The sequence below is a fragment of the Engystomops pustulosus genome, chromosome 9 (assembly GCF_040894005.1).
Source record: "Engystomops pustulosus chromosome 9, aEngPut4.maternal, whole genome shotgun sequence".
NCBI lineage: Eukaryota > Metazoa > Chordata > Amphibia > Anura > Leptodactylidae > Engystomops > Engystomops pustulosus.
This window is the reverse complement of record NC_092419.1, coordinates 52,205,760-52,226,509: the sequence shown is the minus strand read 5'-3', so window position 1 is coordinate 52,226,509 and position 20,750 is coordinate 52,205,760. Positions and strand designations below refer to the sequence as shown.

General features: G+C 41.2%; 1 protein-coding gene across 2 annotated transcripts in view; it reads left to right on the top strand.

The window, feature by feature from the left end:
- ZC3H12B (zinc finger CCCH-type containing 12B) overlaps positions 1–20,750 on the top strand; it is a 59,526-nt gene that overhangs the window by 24,603 nt on the left and 14,173 nt on the right. Inside the window, exon 1 of one of the 2 annotated variants that reach the window (XM_072123341.1) lies at positions 12,913–13,037. The exons of the other annotated variant lie outside the window; for it this stretch is intronic. The gene's annotated coding sequence lies outside the window, so the exon portion shown is untranslated. Of the gene's footprint in view, positions 1–12,912; positions 13,038–20,750 lie in introns of those variants that run through there. 2 annotated transcript variants of the gene reach the window in all.

Genomic DNA, 20,750 nt, shown 5'->3' with positions numbered 1-20,750 from the left:
CATAACTTCTGTATTTTTCTGTTGTCAGATCTGGTTGAGGGCTTATTTTTTGCGAAAACAGTTGTTCTTTTCAGTCGTATCATATTAGGTACCGTAACTTTTTTTGATCACTTTTTAGAACATTTTTTGTGATGGTGTTTGATGAAAAATTGTACATTATGGGGAGTTTTTCGAGTTTTTTTTTTACGTAGTTCACCGAGCGGGTTCAATATTGATTTAGATTTATTGTACAGATTAATACGGACGCGGTGATACCAAATATGTACGTATTTTGTGTTTTATATACTTTATTTGCATTTTATGTGTTACTGGGGAGATTATGGGACTTTTATTTTATTTATTTAATTATATTATAAAAAGATTTAATTTTTTTTTTTTAACTTTTTTACATTTTCTACTTCTTGGCTTGAATAAGCGATCATCCGATCGCTTATTCAAGCCTTTACACTGCAATACACTTGTATTGCAGTGTATAGTGAAAGTAACTGAGCATGCTGCGCATGCTCAGTTACTTACAGCCGGGTCCTGCCAGGAAGGCAGGACCCGGTGAGAAGAGGAGCCGACAGCCCCGGGTCACTCGTCGGAACCCGGGGCAGTGGCAGGAGGGATCGGATCCCCCGGTAAGCACACCGGGGGGGTCCGATCCACGGGGGACACACCTGCACGCCGCGGTCATGCTTGACCGCGGCGTGCAAGGGGTTAAACACCCGGGATCGGAGTTTTTCCGATCCCGGGTGTTAGTGCCGGGTCTGGGCTGTGATATCACAGCCCGACACCGGCACCAGCGAGACCCGGTGTCCCGAAAACTTCTTCTGATGCGCCGCCGTAGAAAGGCGTCGCATCAGAAGAAGTACCCGATAGGGTGGTCATTAAGGGGTTAAAGCAACATCCTTGGCTGCCAGGACTACAGGGGGGAAGGTGTGGATAGAGATGGATTGTCATTTGAGTTTCTTCTCTGGGTCTCCTGATACTTCCTCTTCATGGCACCCTGGAGGGAAGCTACAATCCAAATTTTTCCATCATCTTTCTATTGTATTGGTGAACTCAGGACACCAATACGATTAAAACCTGTGATACAGCAGGGATAAATAAGTTACTGCTTAAATTGTCATGATGGCACTTTGCAACATACAAGTGGGTTTTGGTTGTAGTTTGGGCACTCTGTCTCCAAAAGGTTCGCCATCACTGATATATGTGGAATAATTAGATTAGGGAGGGGGGGTTAGATAAGAGGAGGTGTAAATGTATAAACTCACACCACTTTCTATCTTACTCCCTTCCCTAATCTAATTTTACTTGTCTAATAAAGAGATTTAAAAGGTTTAGGACTTTTTTTGTGCAACTAATTCCTAAGTATTTCCTATGTAAGTATTGAATTTGTGCCTTTTTGAAAAGTCACATTTCATAAATCTGTCCAGCATATCTGTATCCACTTGGTGAGGCCTCATGCAGACAAATGTGCACAGCTGTGCTCAGGTGAGAGGAAGAGTGGGCACTCTCCATAGAGAAGCGAGTGGCCAGCGCAATATAGGACATGTCCCATATTTCTCAGTGCACAGTCATGGTGCGGTAGGACAACATATGTTCACCATACCATGACTGGGCGGCAATAGGGACCGATTTGCAGCTGCAAATGGTGCAGCCGGATATCAGTCCCCATTGTGTTTTTGTAACCTGGCATAAGTAGGCTAGAGTGAAAAGTGGAGCAGTTTGGCAAATGTCCCAAAAAGTGGCAATTTTTTTGTGAAAATCATGCGATGAGAAGATTGAGACATTTGTATGCCAGAAAAATGACATTACTACAATGATAAATCCTCCTTGATGTCAGTGATATGCAGTGGAAGCTATCATTATGTTGGCTGAGCCAATCATTAGACCTTATTTTGCTGCAGTACATAGGAATTTCTGGGGCAGATTCTTCTGCAAGTAGAAAATCCTCCAGAAAATGTAATGACCGCAGACAAAGCTAGATTATATATTTCTCTACTCTTTGGTAGTTTACGCTACTCTTTCTCTTTCTACTCTTTCTTACTCTCTTACTTACTTTCTTACTCTCTCTACTCTTTGATAGTTGATAGAATAATCCAGCTCTGGGACATCCTGCATAGTGAATGAAAAGAAATTCGATTTGATGTATTTAGAATTCTTTGATACTGAATGACAAATGTACAAATACCTTTCACAGAAAAATAATTGCAGTGTGATTTATTGACCAAGTTTCAGTTATTGGAGTCAAAATATGGCAAAACTAAAAAATGTTTTGTATGAACATATAATAAAACCTATTTACATCTTGTATATCTGTGATCTTATCGACCAAAAGAATAAAAGGAGAGGTATCATTTGGACTGCGTGGGAAAGCTGTAAATACAATGCCCCTAAGACAATGCTGGATCTCTCTCTCGAGACAGATCTCTCTCTCTCTCTCTCTCTCTCTCTCTCTCGAGACAGATCTCTCTCTCTCTCTCTCTCTCTCTCTCTCTCTCTCTCTCTCTCTCTCTCTCTCTCTCTCTCTCGATCTCTCTCGATCTCTCTCTCTCTCTCGATCTCTCTCTCTCTCTCGATCTCTCTCTCTCGATCTCTCTCTCGATCTCTCTCTCTCTCTCTCGATCTCTCTCTCTCTCTCTCTCTCGAGACAGATCTCTCTCTCTCTCTCTCTCTCGAGACAGAGAGAGAGAGAGATCTCGAGAGAGAGAGATCTCTCGATCTCTGCATAGAAAAAATGAAAATGTTATAGCTTTTGGAAGGTGGGGAGTGAGAAACAGAAATGGGTCAGCTCACTAAGGGGTTAAGGTCACACTTTACATTAATGCATGCGTTTTCAGATGCATCAGAAGAGATTTTCTTAATTACATTGCTGTCAAGATTGCGCTTACAAAACGCATGTGTTAACGTTTTTATTAGTTTATTATCATGCGTTTGGCTGCTATCACACATTGCGTTCTTAGACCGTTTTTAAACTCACTGAAAACGCATGTGCTTTTGTATGTTTACCATTCTGTTTGGCTGGTTTGAATCTGTTTTTGGAAGTGTAAGCAGCTGTGAAACATTTGAAAACCAGCCAAACGCATGGTAAACATTCAAAAGCACATGCGTTTTCAGTGCGTTTAAAACCAGTCCAAGAACTGTCCAAGAGCACACCATGTGACAGCACCCTCAGGGCATAAGAGCGGGCATTGTCTTCATATATTTGTACACAGACCTTTAGGAGTGTCTGTACAGCCTGACTATTGATCTCGGGCCTCTCTAGAATAGGGTGAAGTGACTTACAGTATTGTATTAAGTGCAGATTTCCATGTGATGATCGCTACCGAGGATTGTAAGGTTAATAATTGATGGGGTCAGTATAGCCGCCAAAGGATTTTTCTGGCTGAATCTAGTTTTCTAGAAGAGATGTTCCTGGTGGAAATGTTTCCAATATGTAAATCTAGTTGGTGCTGATTGATTATAGTGAGATTGTGGCCTTGATTGGATTTCAGTGTTGGCTGCTAAGAGCAGAAATATGAGATGTTATTGAATTCTTCAACTACAGAACCTGTGAATATGTGATATCAATATATGTTTGCATACATTTATATTTAATAGTGTTTGCTGCTTTCACACAGCCGTTTGCTTTCCCGGCCATAGCACAGGTGAGCATACAGCCCCGCGTTGGAAAGGAGGAGGTGTGAGCACTAAATACAGGAAAAGACAATGCATGCCCTTTCTTTTTCCCGTGTACGGTATGGTGGCACATGTGAGTGTGCAGCGTACCACGGCCAGGTGCCATAGTCGTCTATAGGGACGTATTGCTGCCAGATATACGGTAACTTCCCACAATAGCTGTGTGAAAGCAGCCTAAGTGATATGACCTCGGATAACAATCTTGGTGATATCTTGGAAACACTGCATTCATCCAGACTTGCAAGTATTGTACTTCACTGTAGCAGAAGCAATTTAGCTGCATCTGGCCACATGTGTAGTGTTTCGGCATATACTACCTTTTGCAGTGCCCTGTCAGGCTCTGGTAGATATTTGACTGTCCATTGAGTCCATTAGCTTAAAATATTAACATGGAGGACAATATCTGTGTTTTACCTGTATTCCCTGCGACAATACACAATTTTCTTCTCCTTACTGATAACTTATAGATGAACACCTGGGTTTTGCTGTTTTCATTGTCATAGAGGTGTGTCCCTGCATAGAATGTACAGGGATAAAAACTGTATGGACACTTTGTCAACTATTGGTGATGTTAGTAGAAACCGTGTAATAGAATGTTCTAAAAAAGGGTGCTCAAAGGGTGGATCTAGTACTCACTATATAATGTATATGTAGCTTTTAGATTACATTTTATCATTTCCTTTATGATATTTGGTAGATTTTACTGTATATGGTGCAGCAAAAAATAACCCCTGAAAAAACTTTTGGTTGGTAAGAATGTGGCAAAACAATGCAAGTATCTGTTTTTATGTTATTTTCCTCAGTAAGGACTTGGATGGGGGGGGGTTGCTTTTTATTTTTTTATTAACTGTATGAGGGCCTGATTTTTGCATGTTGGTTTGCATTTTTTGTGTATAATTTTAGACTTTTACTGTTTAATTTTTGACTGAAGAAATAAATATTGGTTCTGAAAATCGTAGTGATTCTGACTTTGTCATTCCAAGATGATGCACAACTTTATTCTATTGGTCTTTACAGTTGTGAACCTGAGAAGTATGTGTGTATTATATAGTGAAGCTTTGAAGCAAATTTAAAGTGAAACTAATAATGTGGGGCCCCACACCTTTTTAACCCAAAAAAGCCACAATATCCCAGACAATTTCTGTATGTGAATCCAGTAGATTGTCTCCTACCCATTAAAAGCAGGACAAGGTCATTCACTATGTGAGATGTACGTTGCACATTCTTAGTGCTTTACAATATGTTTTTACAATATGCAGTGTTTTAAGCAGATAATTTTGCTGGCCTCCGCGGCGTGATTTGTTTTTCTTCCGTTGCAAATAATTTTATGAAGCGCGCTGATTTTATTGATGTAAAGTTTGGACTTTAGTAAGAAAAATGATGTACTCTGCATGATGTTATCTGTCCTGAGAGTCAGTCGTGACTCTCATGAAAAGAAGTATTTAGGTAGAAAGGTTTGGTTGCTAAGCGCTTGGGCATCTGTGGCTTCCCCCTCCCTGCTCCCAGCCAGTAGTATCTATTATTGAGATAACGCTACTTTCATAGAGATCGCGAGCCGGCTGCTTTGCCATAGCTGTGCCATTCATCTTTTTCTGCAGAATAAAATGTGATTTTTGGAAATATTGTGTTTGTGTACGTCACTGCTGCATTCATGGCTTCAGATGTTGACCTTCTTTTAAACATTGTTCCTTTGGAGACTATGTTGTTGGTTTTGATGTTTATTGCTACAGTTACACCTCAGCATATGATAAGGAAATAGTCATGATAAATATATTAAATAATATCTAACATTTTGTGGTGAAAACTACAAATAAACGTTACACTAGTTTTTTTTTTTGTTTTTTTTTCATGACAACTCTGAAATTGCACATTTTCTGGTTAGTCATATGCAGCTGACCATAGACATATGACATAAACTTGTATAATATAATACCAGACAGTAAGCACAATAAGTCTCACAAAAACTTTACATTAAATGAAAAAAAATTCTAAACATAAACATAAAGCTATGTTTGGGTGCTTGCACGCACACTCAAATGTATTAATTCTTGGGCATCATAAAGAAAATCCACCACCAGGATAAAGGATTGTAAGCCAAGTACACTTACATACTGGTGGTGTGTGCCACCTCTGGTAGGATCCGCTCTTCTTTTAGCTTATTATGACCTTGTTTTATTGCTGTTATTTTGAAGTCTTGCCGCTCTATTCAATAATATAGTAGTGTGGGATATTGCCCAGTGCTCAGATATCTCCTGCACTCCCATTTATTGTCTGTGCAAGTACAGTAAATAGCAGAGAGCTGTGCTGGGCAATGTCCAACACTACTATACTACTGAATGGAGTGGCAGGACTGCTCAACCGGCTCTTCATCCCTTTAGTCAGAATGGGACTTCTGTTCGCTTGATTGCGGGGGGTCCCACAAGTCGAATCCTCACTGATCTAATCGTACCCAATGCTGTGGATATGGGAAAACGTGCAAACTTGGTAAAACCCCTTTACTAGGAGAGTCTAACAATTAACTAACTTTACTACTCCATCCTACGTCTGTTATCCGGCAAACACAAGATAGATACCAAGATCCAGGCTTCTCTGCAGTCACATTGTGTAAAAGATGGCGGCTGATGGCTGGTTCAAGCAGAAGCAGAAGCATTTTTATTTATTCAATTATTTATTCTGTTCCCTTATAAAGAATAGCTAGGCCCTCCCTCCTATTGTTCCATATGACTGTTTGTATTTGTTAATGTAGTATTTTATTTGTACATGTCCCCTATGATATGTAGAGCGCAACGCCACTATATAAAGATTATTATTATTACTACGTATAATGGGAATAAAACTAGAACAGAACCCTGGTGCCTCTGTTGCACATTAGGCTCTGCCATTTAGTTATCTAATAAGAGTTAATGGGGTTGTCTGTGGCCTGAGAAACATGGCTAGTTGATTCCAGAGATCAAACCTGCCCATGGCCACCAATTGTCAAATGTTGCCGTGGATCAGCCCAGGTGCTTTACTATTTATCAGACATGAGTATTGGTGACATTCTGGATGTGCAAGAAAGGCACCTATCTGACTCATTGCTTTTATGGGCATTGATTTTGTTGTTGGATTTCAGTTTTAACTTTCAGATCCAGTCAAGTTCTTAGAACCATTTTTAATAATCTATCTGCAGAAGTTGTGCCACGTTGTTACCTAGTCACCTAAAAGAAAAATTCTCAAAAAATTCCCAGTAGTTAAGGGACTCTGTGTTGTTGTGGTGTCTCCAAGGCAGTTTTGCTTTCATTGACTGACTGAGAACAAGATAAGAGAAGTTGTCCTCTTTCAGTAAACTAAGAATGAATAGCTTGGTCTTACGGTGCCAGCTCCCCCTCCCTACTGGTGCGAGAGATACCTCTCGCCTGAAACTAAGATGGTGAATATGTTGTAGAAATGCCAAAAAGGAGCCATTGAAAAACATTAAAGCCTTCAAACAGTTACGTTGAGCAAAGAAATTGAAAAATTACCTCATTCTGAATCACCCAAAGGGGTTTTCTAGTTTTCCTGGAAACCCTTGTGGGTGGTTGGGCTAGAATGAAGAAATAAAAGTGTGTAGCCTGCTCCCGGTTTAAGAGTCACATCAGTCTTCAGCACGGAGTGCTCTGTGGGAAGTGCTAGAATAGAGATCACTTCATACATCGGTTATTACATCTGATCTTTTCATCAATTGATGAAATAAACGAGGTGTGAACTGGCCTTTAGAGAAGTAGAAGGCTTTTGTGAGTAGATCTGCTAACGGGGCTCCGTAGAATAGTATAAAGGGGTACAGTTTATTACTGATCACAGGTCTCACAGCCTTTTCTCCTGCGCAAAATTTAAACATTAACTTGCTTTCTACCTGGCGTCACCACTAGGGGGTGTTTTACGTATACGTTCATACAATGACCTTGATATATATATGTGTATATATATATTAATGTATGTTACTGTAGTAACTTGAGAAGTTTTATTTGATAGCCATCAGGTTTTGCCAGCATATCTGTGCACATGTAAGCATTTAGCAATGTTGGACAGATCTGGTTGCCATGGTCACTTTAATCCCATCCCTAGAGACCGATCAGCCATTGCTGCATGCCGTGTCCTGTTCTATGATATCTAGGCAAGAATAGGACGCTACATGTGTATGCATATCGCTGATGGAAACGGGGAACATTGATTTATTAGGGTGTATTCACACATGACAGGATTACGGCTTTATATGCCCAGATTTATGTAAAGTTACAACATAAATTATGTCAGAAGAAGAAAAATGCACTCATGTTGTACTGATCAGGGGATTGCTTGTCGTCAGGTTGTAATCCATTATGGACGATTGCTGCAAAGAATTGATGTCAAATTAAAACTACTATAAATGTAAAGGGGTTGACCATAAATTGACCCAGTAATAATATAAAATATGCAAATGGAAGAAGTTGGCTCCGTGCCTTCAGTAGTGGCCATAGGCTGTAACTGCGGTCACGGCTTCTGACTTTTTCAATGAACCCCATACCGGTCAGACATTGGATAGGCCATCAATATGAATTTCCAAACTGGTCCCCCCATTGGGGGCTCAAAATCTAATCAACCAGCCAGTAAGTTTTGGCGTGTGGGAGGAAACCGGAGGAAACCCACACAAACACAGAGAAAACCATAATATATGATTAGCATAGGATAATTTTCTATTGGCATCAATACTGATTTCTCCAAGTAATGCAGCTATTCTTTGTGACAAAGGATAGGTCAGTATTCTAAAAAACCCCCTACCCCCTATTCACACCTCAGTCCTATAAATGTGAAAGTATGTGAAGACACACACAACTTCCTCATTAGTGTCTTTCTGGACCAACAATAGATTTCTATATTATTTTACCATTTTGAGGTTTAAATGAGAGCTATGACATTTCTGTATTTGCTCTTTCATATTTATAGGAAAATTATACAGCCTAGTTGATTTATTAGAAAACTATGTCTGCTAAATGGTTTCTGAAATGGGTCAGGTTATTGAACAGATAAGGATGCGCAATTAATTTTTTTATTAAAATGGTACATGCCTTTTTAAAGGGGGTTTTTGCCTTAAAACTTCTCAATGGGTCATCATTATCTAAATGGTGGAGACCCTCCCTCAGAACCCCACCAATAAACATAGTGCTAAACCAGATCGCAGACTGGCCGGATGTTACGAACCAATCACATTGCAGAGGACAGGACTCTGTGCACCAGAGTCATGGAGACCCTGATTCCTTGCACAGCACAGGACTGGTAGAGAAAGAAGAGGCTGGTGATTGCTTTACTCAGCATTATTTGTATATTTAATTCCTTTTGAAGAACATGCTGGACCCATTATACAATCTCTGTCATCCTCATAGACCTTAAGCTCTTGCGGGCAGAGCCCTCATATTGTTTCATGTGACCATGCTATTGCTCTCTAATGTCTTATTTTATTTATATATGTCCCCCATGATTTGTAAATCGCCTTGAAATATGTAGGCACTATATAAATAAATATTTATAATTATTACTCCTTGTCACTTACATCATGATGATGCTTGGAGTCCCTGTCTCTACGCTGTGGTTGGTGAGTCAAATCCACCCAGCGTATGGTCTGTGATTCATGGATTGATCCTTCTGGCTTTGGACACAGCGCTTAGAACAGTGATGGGCAACCTTTTGAGCTTGGCGTGTCAAAATTTAAATAAAAAATATGTATAATTATTTAACTTCTAGGGTACTTTAACCCTAGGTTGTCTGATTGATCCTACCATGTACTGCCATACTACATTATGGCAATATATGGGGATTTTCCACATCATATATTACTATGTGCAAAGCGCACAATGTAATAGATCGGTTACAATCCGACACGTGTGGAATTGCTTAGTAACCTGCAAACTTTCAGTCATGAAAGTTCACAGTTTATAGTGAGGGTGCAGGTGCCGCTGTCTGGCATGGAAAAGGTGTGAGGAGCAAAATAATCACAATGTCTGGCGATTTGCAACCGAGCATGTATGTCACAAAACTGACACACAAGCCCTGATGACTGTCTTCTATCATACAATGCATTGACCTTACTTATTGTATGATGAGAGTAGTTGTCCTCCCTGGTCCCTGCTGTGGATATGATCAGTGTAGAGGTGGCAGCTGCTGGGACATCACAGAAGGCAGCAGTGATGTAGCCTCTGTCTGTGCTGCCACCCACCCCTCTCCACAACTATCAGGAGCTGCAGAGGAGTCTCCTTGGTGTATGGCCGGGTCACCTCTCCTGGTGCTGAGCCCCGGGATGATACCTGTGCTGACTGGAGACATGAGGCACAGCTCACACAGGGGGGAGGGGCAGGCCCCGAGGAGGAGGAGGAAGTGCTGGGAGCTCAGTGCAATCTCTCAGCCTCCCGGCTACTGTACCTGGCCGTTTAGGATGAAACTTAACTTTCGGGCAGCCGCGTGTCAGTGAAAATGGCTACGTGTGTCAGCACTGACACGCGTGTCATAGGTTCGCCATCACTGGCTTAGAAGCTCTTGTTTGTGTAATGTCCAAACCAGGTGTGCTCCTATCAGTTTGCATCGTTTTTATGTTTTTCCATAATTTTGGCACACATCCCTATTCTGAGGCTACACTTCTTTTGTCCTACTAATCATAAGTGCATAAAACCCTTGATAAATGTCGCTCTAATTTGTCTTCTTGTATTAATCCACTATGTAGTCTATTAGGGGGATTGGCTTCTAACAGGGATTTCATGGACCGTTGTTTCCCTAATTTGTATTAAATGAAACTTTTTTAATCGGAAAGTTTCACGCAGTTTAGAATCCAGAAATGCCAATCATTACAATGCTAAATGCATTGCCAATACAAGTCATAGTGCTACCCCATGTGATAGCCTCCTCCGAAGGTCAGAGCAATACACATACTGACACATGCTGGACAATCACCACATCACTTATTCACAGAAAGGGTAATGTTTATGACAATGATGTAACAATGTGTTAAAGGGATTATGGCCAGCACAAAGGTAAAAAGGGGTTAAAATTAACTGCCACTAGTGCAGATTTGTATCTGTAGCTGCCAATGACCTGTACTCTTTGAAATGTTAGGAAATGTTGCCCTAAAGACCAGGCCTGGAGTTGTGATAAAATGTATGTATAACATATTATTAAAATTATGAAATTTCCTTTAAATGTCTGTTCTGTTTCTGATCTTAGGATTTAAGACAGGTGAGAACAACATTTATTGGATCAAAGGCCATACTGTCTCAACTTTAAGGGGCCTCATCATTAACTAGCACCCTATATGCACCAACATCTACAGTACAGCACAAAATGCCAACAAAGAGCAGACAGATAAAAAAATAAATCCTCTCCTTTCCTGGCTCCTCTGCTTGCTGCACCACACTTGGGGGTTTTTTTTAATTGCCCTATTGCATCTTTGTAAGACGCATCAGTTTTACATATTGGCTTTTTAAATGGGTTTTTGGATGAAGTGTCTTTTCTCCCGTGTGTTTTCACAGAGTTTTTTAAAATGCATGCATTTGTGGTCTGCTTTTTGAAACGCATGCAATTACATGCACAAACAGCAGGGAGAATAAGATCACTGTGTTTTTCTGAGAGACACAGCTACATACAAATAACGCACACCAAGCATTGCGTTTTTTTAAAACACAAGCAAACATTTGAAAAATGCATGTGTGAACAGCCTAAAAGGTGGATTCCTGATTCTAGGTTTCTATTTAAAGGGGTTTTCCCTCGGATCCCTCCTCGCTCCGTCAGATTAATGTAGGAGGCGTCCGTTCTGCTCCCTTAATCTCTATGGAGCTGACGGAGATCAGTGAGTGCAGCGCTCAACTCCATAGAGATTAATGGAGCAGAACAGTCATGCACAGCCGTCTGCTCCATTAGTCTGACAGTGCGATGAGGGGTCCAACGGACCACACGTTTTCGCGATCTACGGGGGTCTGAAACCCCCACTGATCAGCGAGTTAGGCCCTAAGCACAGAAGAGTCATATTTGCCTGAGAAGAGTCAACTTTAGAGGATATAGGGGGAGTGTACCATCAGACACTCCTAACTTTTGTTCTATAGTACCTAAACATAGTTTTGGTGTCATAATAAATATGAGAATTTTGTCTTTCAGATCACGTCAGACTTGTGGTTGTGCGCTCTACATTAGTGGAAATACACACAGTTAGGGTACATGCACACAGCCTTATATGGCCGGGCGGACATACCGCTTTGTGCTGGAGAGGAGGAGGTGCTCCCTGTCTAGCCTCTGAGCCTGACCCATCTTTGGCAAAATTTGACTCTTCTCAGCTTATTATAGTTAAATGGGCGAAATTTTTCACAAAAGAGGGACATCTATAAGGAACATAGTTTGAGGGGACAATCTGGTGATTACCTCCCACACCCAAATAAATGTGAATATATTCCATTTTAAACGAATTTGACTGGACCTTTCCCAGTGCACACTGCAGTCATATATACCCTGTTTCCCCGAAAATAAGACAGTGTCTTATATAAATTTTTGCTCCTAAACAGGCACTAGGTCTTATTTTCAAGGGATGTCTTATATTTCCATGAAAAATAATTCACATTTATTATTGGACAAAAAAAATCTACTTCTCTAACATCCTTATAAGTCTCCAAACTTATTTCATGCAGAATTTCTTGTCACTGCATTTCTATTGGAATCGCACATGTTTAGCAATAGCACTTTCCTTAAATGATCCCCTTCTTGTCTGGGTAGATGCTTGTATCACATTTGCAGCGCAACAGTCAGGGATTTTATCCCACTATTTCTTCCCGCATGTCACAACCTCTTGTGGTATCTAAATGATCTACTGATACTAATGTACAACATGGGGGGGGGGGGGGGGGGGGACTGCAGCAATGGCTGCCGCTAGGTCTTATTTTCAGGGGAGGCCTTATATTTGTAAGCTTGAACAAAGTTCTATTAGGTCTTATGTTCGGGGGATGTCCTATTTTAGGGGAAATAGGGTAACTGACTACAGCTTTTCTGGATAACAAATCCTGAGCGATTCCCAGTAAGATCTGTCCATGCCCCAGTAGTTCGGATTGCACAGAATATTATATTCATTAGGTTAATTAAAAACTAGTAGCTACTAAAACAGATGTGAACGGAAGCCTAGCGGTGCCGTTGTATGCCAGTAACGAGTGTGATGCCGGTGTGTGTGTGTGGGCTCCGGCGGTGGTCACGTGCGGCGGCGCCCGGGTCACATGACCGTGTATTTCCCCGGCGCTGCCTGTAGGGGGCGGGGCCGGGAGCTGATACTACACTGATGTCACCCGGCACTGGGAGACAGCTCCGGACACCCACATCACAGGCAGGACACGGATACTGACGGGCTGGAGGGGACGGTAGGTGACCCTGCTGTGTGTCTGTCACCAGCAGGAAATGCGATGTTTTCCATGCACCAGGTACAAGCCTGAGTAATGTGTGACGTCTTGTAATGGCTGTGCTGGGTATACAGGGAGCCCAGTACCGGGTACCAGTAGTAGCACAGGAGCCATCACTAGTTCGGATCCTACTTGGCATTGTCCTGACCTTATACAGATGCGTTTACGTGGGCCAGTTGGTAGCTGTAAATGTTAATCCACAGGTCTTACTGTACATTGGCACCACATTGAAAACATGTTATATGAGTAGAAGGTTTCCGGACAGAAACTGCATCACTACATGGCAAGAAGGTGAGAGCAGAGCCAGGGCGTGAGGAAGACCCCTGTTAAATAGCTTGTGGTGGGAAACTCCACTTTTTGGTTTTGCCTTTAGTGTTCTCCACCTCTTATAGGCGCTACCTTCCCCAAAATAAACAGCAGTTTTCACTTGCCCGCTTTTCTGTGACCCTCTCCCCATGTAAAGAATCAGGGACACCAACAGAGCTAAAAAGTGATGAAAGGTCTATGGTTTTTGGGAGAATTTGCAATGAAGAAGTCTTTGTGCCAACCTGTCCTTTCAATAGGACATCTGTATCAGGTTGGTGCGGTCAAGAATCCTAATATTCAGATATTAGGAGGTGCTGTTGTATTATTAGCAACCACTAGGAGTTAATATTTGCTACAACTTTGTCTTATTCAAGAGGTGATTAATAATGAAGGGGACATAGCTATTACTATGAGTGCTGAGAATTGGACTGTCACCAACCTAATATTAATAGGAAAAGCCATTTAGCACAAGCTATCTAGTGTTAAAGGAAATCTAACAACAAAATCCAGCATGATAAACCAGGGGCACGTACTCGTAGACCCAGGCACTGTGATTGTGGTAATCAGCTTATATTTGTTATTTGGGCCTCCTTCCTTCTAAAATAAATCTTAAATGATGCCATTGTAATGGGTGCCAATAAAGAGCCCCTGCTGTATTTTCACAGGCTGTTGCACTGTGTGAGATTACAGCTGGCAGAGGAAGGGGGAAGTCCTTAAGGGAGCAGGGGAGGGTGAGCCTGTGTAACAGCCTGTGAAGCTGCAGCATGGAGGGGCTCTGGTAACTCCACCCAGAGCTCTTCTGGTTCATTATCATAATTTTATGAGTTGATGTTAGAAGGAAGGATAATAAGAAGATCACCACAGTCTAGAGAAGCTTCCTATAAACACAGTACACTGCTAATGTTGGATGATATGTATGTATATTCATTCATGTCCAGATTTTACAGATTAACCTTAGTGTCAGGAACAGGACTTCCGGCATCATAGTAATATGTGATGTACGGAGTCCCTTCCTACTGCAAAACAGCAGCGTTACACTGTAATCTTGAGTAGAAGAAGACGGCTCTGTACACTGTGTGCTGCAGCTTTAACTAGTAGTTAACTTTTCAACAAACTTTACATTTAATACAATAATCTTTTTAATATATGGTGCTCCTTGCTCCAGTTACTTTGGCTCTTATCCTCCCTCCTATCATTTTCAGTCTGTCAGTAGTTGTAATCCGCTGTATGTACATCTCACTTGTCATCTATTTGAATAGGCTAAAGGGGTTAAAGGCATCTTCCCACCATAACCTATATCTAATATGCTGTCGGTGTATCATCTGGTCCAGTCACTACAGTGTGACCTCTAGTCACAACGTTTTTCTTTTTATTTCCATTGGTTTGTAACTAATAATGTTTTATCACTAAACTTCTGTAAAAGTTTGTTTTTTATGTGATACATTTTAGTGTAATGAAGTGAGACTTTCTGATCTCACCTCTTCCTTATTACTAACAAGTACACATAGTAAACCCAGCTGAAAATTCAGTGTAAAGGTCCTTAAGTGCATATGGGAGAGAAGACTGTATCCATAATAACAGAAGTAAACACCCAGACTGATCAGCCAAATAAGACTTGTGACTTCCTCAACCCTGCCCTCATAATTGTCTTATGTAGCCCTGAGTGGCCTACCTCCTTCATGTCAGCTCCAAGTGCCTGCCTCGGCAGATGACACAATAAGGAAGCAATTCTCATTGTGACCTGCATTGCTGAAACTTTGATGGGCATATCATATACCATTTTTTTTTCTAATGTTTTTCTTCAATGCCTTTTTTTTTTTTTTTTTGCTTTTTTGCCGATTTATGTCATCATGTTCTCGCCATTTTCAGGGAATGAATATACAAACTGTATGTATTATTATTTATTTATAGAGCACCATTATTTCCATGGTGCGGTAAAATCACTAAGGGGTTCACATAGACCAGAACTGCAGATACAAAACTACAGTGATCGGAAGGCAAGTGGTAGGAGGGCTCACAATCTATGTGGGAGGGTAGATGGAGACACGAGGTGAGGGAGCAGAGCAGTGCAGTTATTGTGTATTGTAGGCAATTCTGAACAAATGGGCTTTTAGATTATGTTTGAAGGTTTGGCAAGTGGGGGACATTCTGACACATTTTGGTAGAAAGTTCCAGAGTATGGAGGATGCACAGGAGAAGTCCTGGATAAGGTTGTGAGAAGAGCAGATGGTAATGGAGTGAAGCTGACGGTCCTCTTAAATGGTATTGGCTGATGTGGTCCTGACTAAGGATGCTACAGAATTCATATATTTTAGGGAATCTACTTAAATGGAGATTCCGACAGAGCTCACTGGAATCTGTAAATGTCCCTATAAAAGTATTATTTATGGGGATGTGGGTAGCAGAAAATCCTGAAAAGAAAAATGGTTCCCATTCTCAGTTTTAAAGCAAAGAAAAGTGACCGAGCATCCAAAACATAGGACACTTCTTGAGATGTCCTTACATCCACAAAGAGTTATACAGTGGGTACAGAAAGTGTTCAGAATCCTTTACATTTTCCACTCTTTGTTTCATTTTGGTAAGATCAACAAAAGGTGTTTTTTTTTTTTTTTTGCTCATTAAGGTACACCTTGCGGTTCCTAGGGACTACTTTCAACATCTCTATGCTGGGGTTCAATTGCTTGGATGTCTTGACCAGGCATTGTGATGGGTGGGGGTCTTAGGCTAGAGACACCCGACCGTTGTCAGTCCAAGAATCCCATACTGTGCACAGGCCTGATTTCATGGACCGAGCAGTGAGCCAATTACTCCAGACATTGTAGTTTTATTTGATGCGAGGAGTCCCTTCTTCAAATCGCTATGATGGTTGGAGTCTGATCCTCTGCACTGTGTTCATTCCATGTGCCAGCCTTTGCCATGTGCTGCCGGCCTTAGCAATTAGATCTTCAACATTCAAATCCTTTTATGCAACCATTTGATTATTTTTTTCTTCTTCTCATTCCTTCTCCTTGCATGTGAATTGCTGAGCCCTTGGTAAACAGTCATTTTAAAGCATAAGAGATCCTTTCATTTATTGTTTTATTTTCTTATTTTCTTTTCCTGATATGTTTTTTGCTGAATATTATAGAGTTTTATGGCTTTTTACCATTTATGTTTCTGAGGATTTTCAGCTTTGCTGCATGTCTTATCCATATTTTTAAGCGCTGGGGTTCTGGGCTCAAGTCCCAGGTCAACATCTGCAAAGAGTTTGTATGTTCTTTCTGTGTTTGTGTGGGTTTCCTCCAGGTCCTCTGGTTTCCTCCCACACTCCAAAACATACTGGTAGGTTGATTAGATTGTGGGCCCCATGGGGAAAGGGACTCATTTGGCAATCTTTGTGCAGCGCTACGGAATCTGTGTGCACTATATAAATAAAGGAATTTATTTAAGGAGTTATTAGTAAGTATTACTTATTGTTTAAATTGAACCTGACACCAGTAATGTCATTTTTACCTTGTGAAAGGTTACAATAGCCTATGCTATGCTGAATTTAAAAATGCCTTTTTCAGCATTCTGTAACTTGTGAGTAGTTTTATGAGTTTAAATTATGTTACCTGACTCCCTGGCAGCAGCGTGTGGTGAGTCCAAGGGGAAAGGCAACCTGTTTGTGCCTGTGTCTCCTCATGCATTCTTTCTTTCCTCCACGGAGGGGTGAGGGAGCTGCATGAGTTTGGAAAAGATAAGACTGCTACAGCTACCCCACATTTCTCCCAGGGACTCGCCACCTTACTGGCAGGGAGTCAGGTAATGGGAAATAACCTTATATAAACTGCTGAAATGATTTAGAATGCTGAAAAGGTATTTTTAAAATCAGCACAGCATAGACTATTGTAATTTGTCATCGGCTAAAAATGACATTCTTAGTAACAGGTTCCCTTGAGTGAAGGTCAGTATTGATGTGTCTCGTGTGTTTTATGCAGAAGGATTATGCTTTACTTCTTCCCCATACAAACAAAAACGCAGAATGTAACTGCATTTTAGGTTGTGTTGCCTTTCTACAAATTAGCTGGGGATGCCTACACTTATGTTTTTTGTATGCAAACTAGATTTTCATTGACTTGCTTGTAACGTATGCCATAACCGTGCACTTCCATCACTAAGCTATATCGGACACTAAAGGTTATCAGATGTATAATACAAATCATGTAAATAAATGAATGAGACACTTACAAAAATCTAAGCAAAAACAAATAGTGATTCAGCCCATAGCAGACCAGGTCTGCAAGTCAGAAACTTGTCTTCATCGCTGCCTGTGAATGAAAAGCTTTGACCAAAATGAAGTTATTGCAGTCATTTAAATCTGGATACTGAAACCTGATGGTTATTTCTAAATGAATAGTTCTTGCCAGGGAAAATCACACCTTCATAGGAAAATGTGCTCATCTCCACAAGCATAGCTTCTAGAAGATTGTAAATACTATGGCCTCATTCACATGACCACGGGTTGCAATCGAAAACTAAAAAAAATTAACACAAAGTGGCCAACCGCTTTAAATGTAAAAAAATTTATTAATGGATTCACTTTCAACTATTTTAAGCATTTGCATAAAAACTGATGCCACACATATGTTTTTTGTGCGAGGTTACTACGGACTAAGGATACCTATACACGAGTGTGTAAATTCATTGAGCACAAATATGTTATTAGTATGTCAAGTCTGATCACACACCGATGACAGTAGAAATGTCTTCCCAAGCTACAAAGGACTAGGACCTTCTCTAAAATGTGCTACCTGGTCAGTCGGTCCACATAGGAAAGATGTGGAAAGTCCTTGGAAAAGTCTTTCCTAGAATAGAGCATTTTTCCATGTGCTAGCTATTGAATCAATGGTTAGCACATGCACAAATTCTATTCTGGAGATCAAAATTAGAAAACAATGTATGATCGATATTTTCAGAAATAATGTAATCTCCATTAATCAACATTTGAAGGATTTTTTTTGTAAGGGTTCATTTACACAGGCGTCTGGGGTGGGGGGCGCATATACATCCCCACAGACGGCAATGGCGCCTTTGTGGCGGTATGGTGCTAACGATGGAGAATGCTCTATCTTTTTCCGGGTGTGCGGCTGTGCGCCACTGTTCTCCATGGACGGAGGAGGGGCCAAGCAATGACTGTTGCACAGAGAAATATTATTACAACATTTTTCGAGGGTTACAACAGTCACCAATCAGTAGGCAGTAGACTTCAGCTCATCTGCGGCCAAAGGACATCACTAGTCTCTCACATGGCTCTGCTGGGATTTTGGTCCACTTTTCTTCCAGCCTCCTCCACAGTTCTGTGACTTGTGTGGGTTTCTTGGCCATAAATTTGTCTCCTAAAATTTTGAAAAGGTTTTCTATTGGGATTAGATCAGATTAGTCTGTGGGCTGGTCATTTCATTTTGTTTCAATGTTTTATGTTTGAAGGAACTGCTTCACCCATTTTGCTGTGTGACAGGGGGCACTGTCCTGAATGAAAATTGCTGGCTGATTGAGTGATGAACACAAGAAGGTACTACATGTTGCTGAACAAGGCTCTGAAACACATTTGCATTCACTGCCATGTGACTGTAGGAGATGTGCAGAAAATATTTCCCAAACCATGACGCTTCCTCCACCACCTTTCACACACTTTGGGGCATAAACTGCAGAAATGTCGCATGGAGCATAGTGCACACATGTGCCACGGGCACTTCTTAAATACCTCTGCAAGCAGTTTGCACCTTAAAGAATGTGCAAATTCTGACCAAAAAACTGATAATTTTTAACAGATAATTTATCCATTGAGCATTCTACTTGTTTCTATACACAATCAATCCTTGTACATGAACAATATGCTTGCCCAAGTATTCAGCTCTGCTCACCCCTCAACATAGAGAGGCCAGCGACCGACGCCACACCGTGAGCGGGCACCATATGCATCTATGGATATCAGTGTTTGGCCGCAAATTGTGTGGGAACATATGGCCCCCCCCTCACATTTGGGTGCAAGGTGCCTGGCCTTGACTTTTAAGAAACTATGTGTCGTTTTTTAATTTTGATCTCCAGTGTGTGTTCGTCTACAAGTAGCCCGAGGCTGTATATTTCTCTACTAGCCATATAGTATGGTATATTTTTCTACTAGTTTAGATAAAAAGTAATGGAATAAATATTGCTTCCTAGTTTTAAAAAAACTTGCAAATATGAATGCAGGGTTTTTTTTACCTTTACCTTTGTTTATAAGCTCTCATCTTTTTATGTCCTTCCTCTATCTAGTTTCTTCAGCTCTGTTTCATCACATGTTGATACCTATAAATATGACATGCCTATTTATGGAGCAATATCTAGGGATGAAAAATCAGAACTTGATCATTTCCTTGTTGGAAGTTCCAAAAAAGCAACCATGCTGTGATCTGACTTTGAGTCATACCGGATAAGGAAACATTGAACATCATGTGCCCTGTGCTATCTGTTCCATACTTGATTTGGCAAAATGACCAATTTTCCACCTTTCCACAGCTCCCATTTTGACAAAACCTATGTCTCCAATGGCCCTTACTTCTTGGTGGCTCTCTACACCCTGGCTGAGCAGACAATTTTCTTCAATTCTTCCCTACAGGAATCTGTGAGATCCTCAGCCCGCGGTATAAGGGTACATTCACACGCGGGCATACCTCCATGTGCTGGAGAGGAGGAGGAGGCGGCCCCTCCTCCCTCCATAGAGAATAGCAGCGCACGGCCGCACACATGCCGAAAGATAGAGCATGCTCTATCTTTTTGCGGTGTGCGGGCCGGATCGGTGCCACACATGTGTGGCACTGTATCTGCGCCGCGCCGCTATTGCCGTCTATGGGGATGTACATGCGGCCGCAAATTTGCGGCCGCATGTACGTCCCCGCAGACGGCCATGTGAATGTGCCCTAAACTTCATTTGTATTGGTCAGACTTGAACATCACATGTTACAAAGTAGTTTAGTGCATATTTAGGTGCCCATGCTACATACTGTATATAAATACAAGTACAGGCGGTCCCCTACTTAAGGACACCCGACTTACAGACAACCCATAGTTACAGACGGACCCCTCTGCCCACTGTGACCTCTGGTGAAGCTCTCTGGATGCTTTACTATAGTCCCAGACTGCAATGATCAGCTGTAAGGTGTCTGTAATGAAGCTTTATTGATAATTATTGGTCCAATTACACCAAAAATTTTGAAACTCCAATTGTCACTGGGGCCAAAGAAAAAAAATTGTCTAGAACTTCCATTATAAAATATACAGTTTCGACTTACATACAAATTCAACTTAAGAACAAACCTCCAGACCCTATCTTGTATGTAACCCGGGGACTGACTGTAAAAGCCTTTT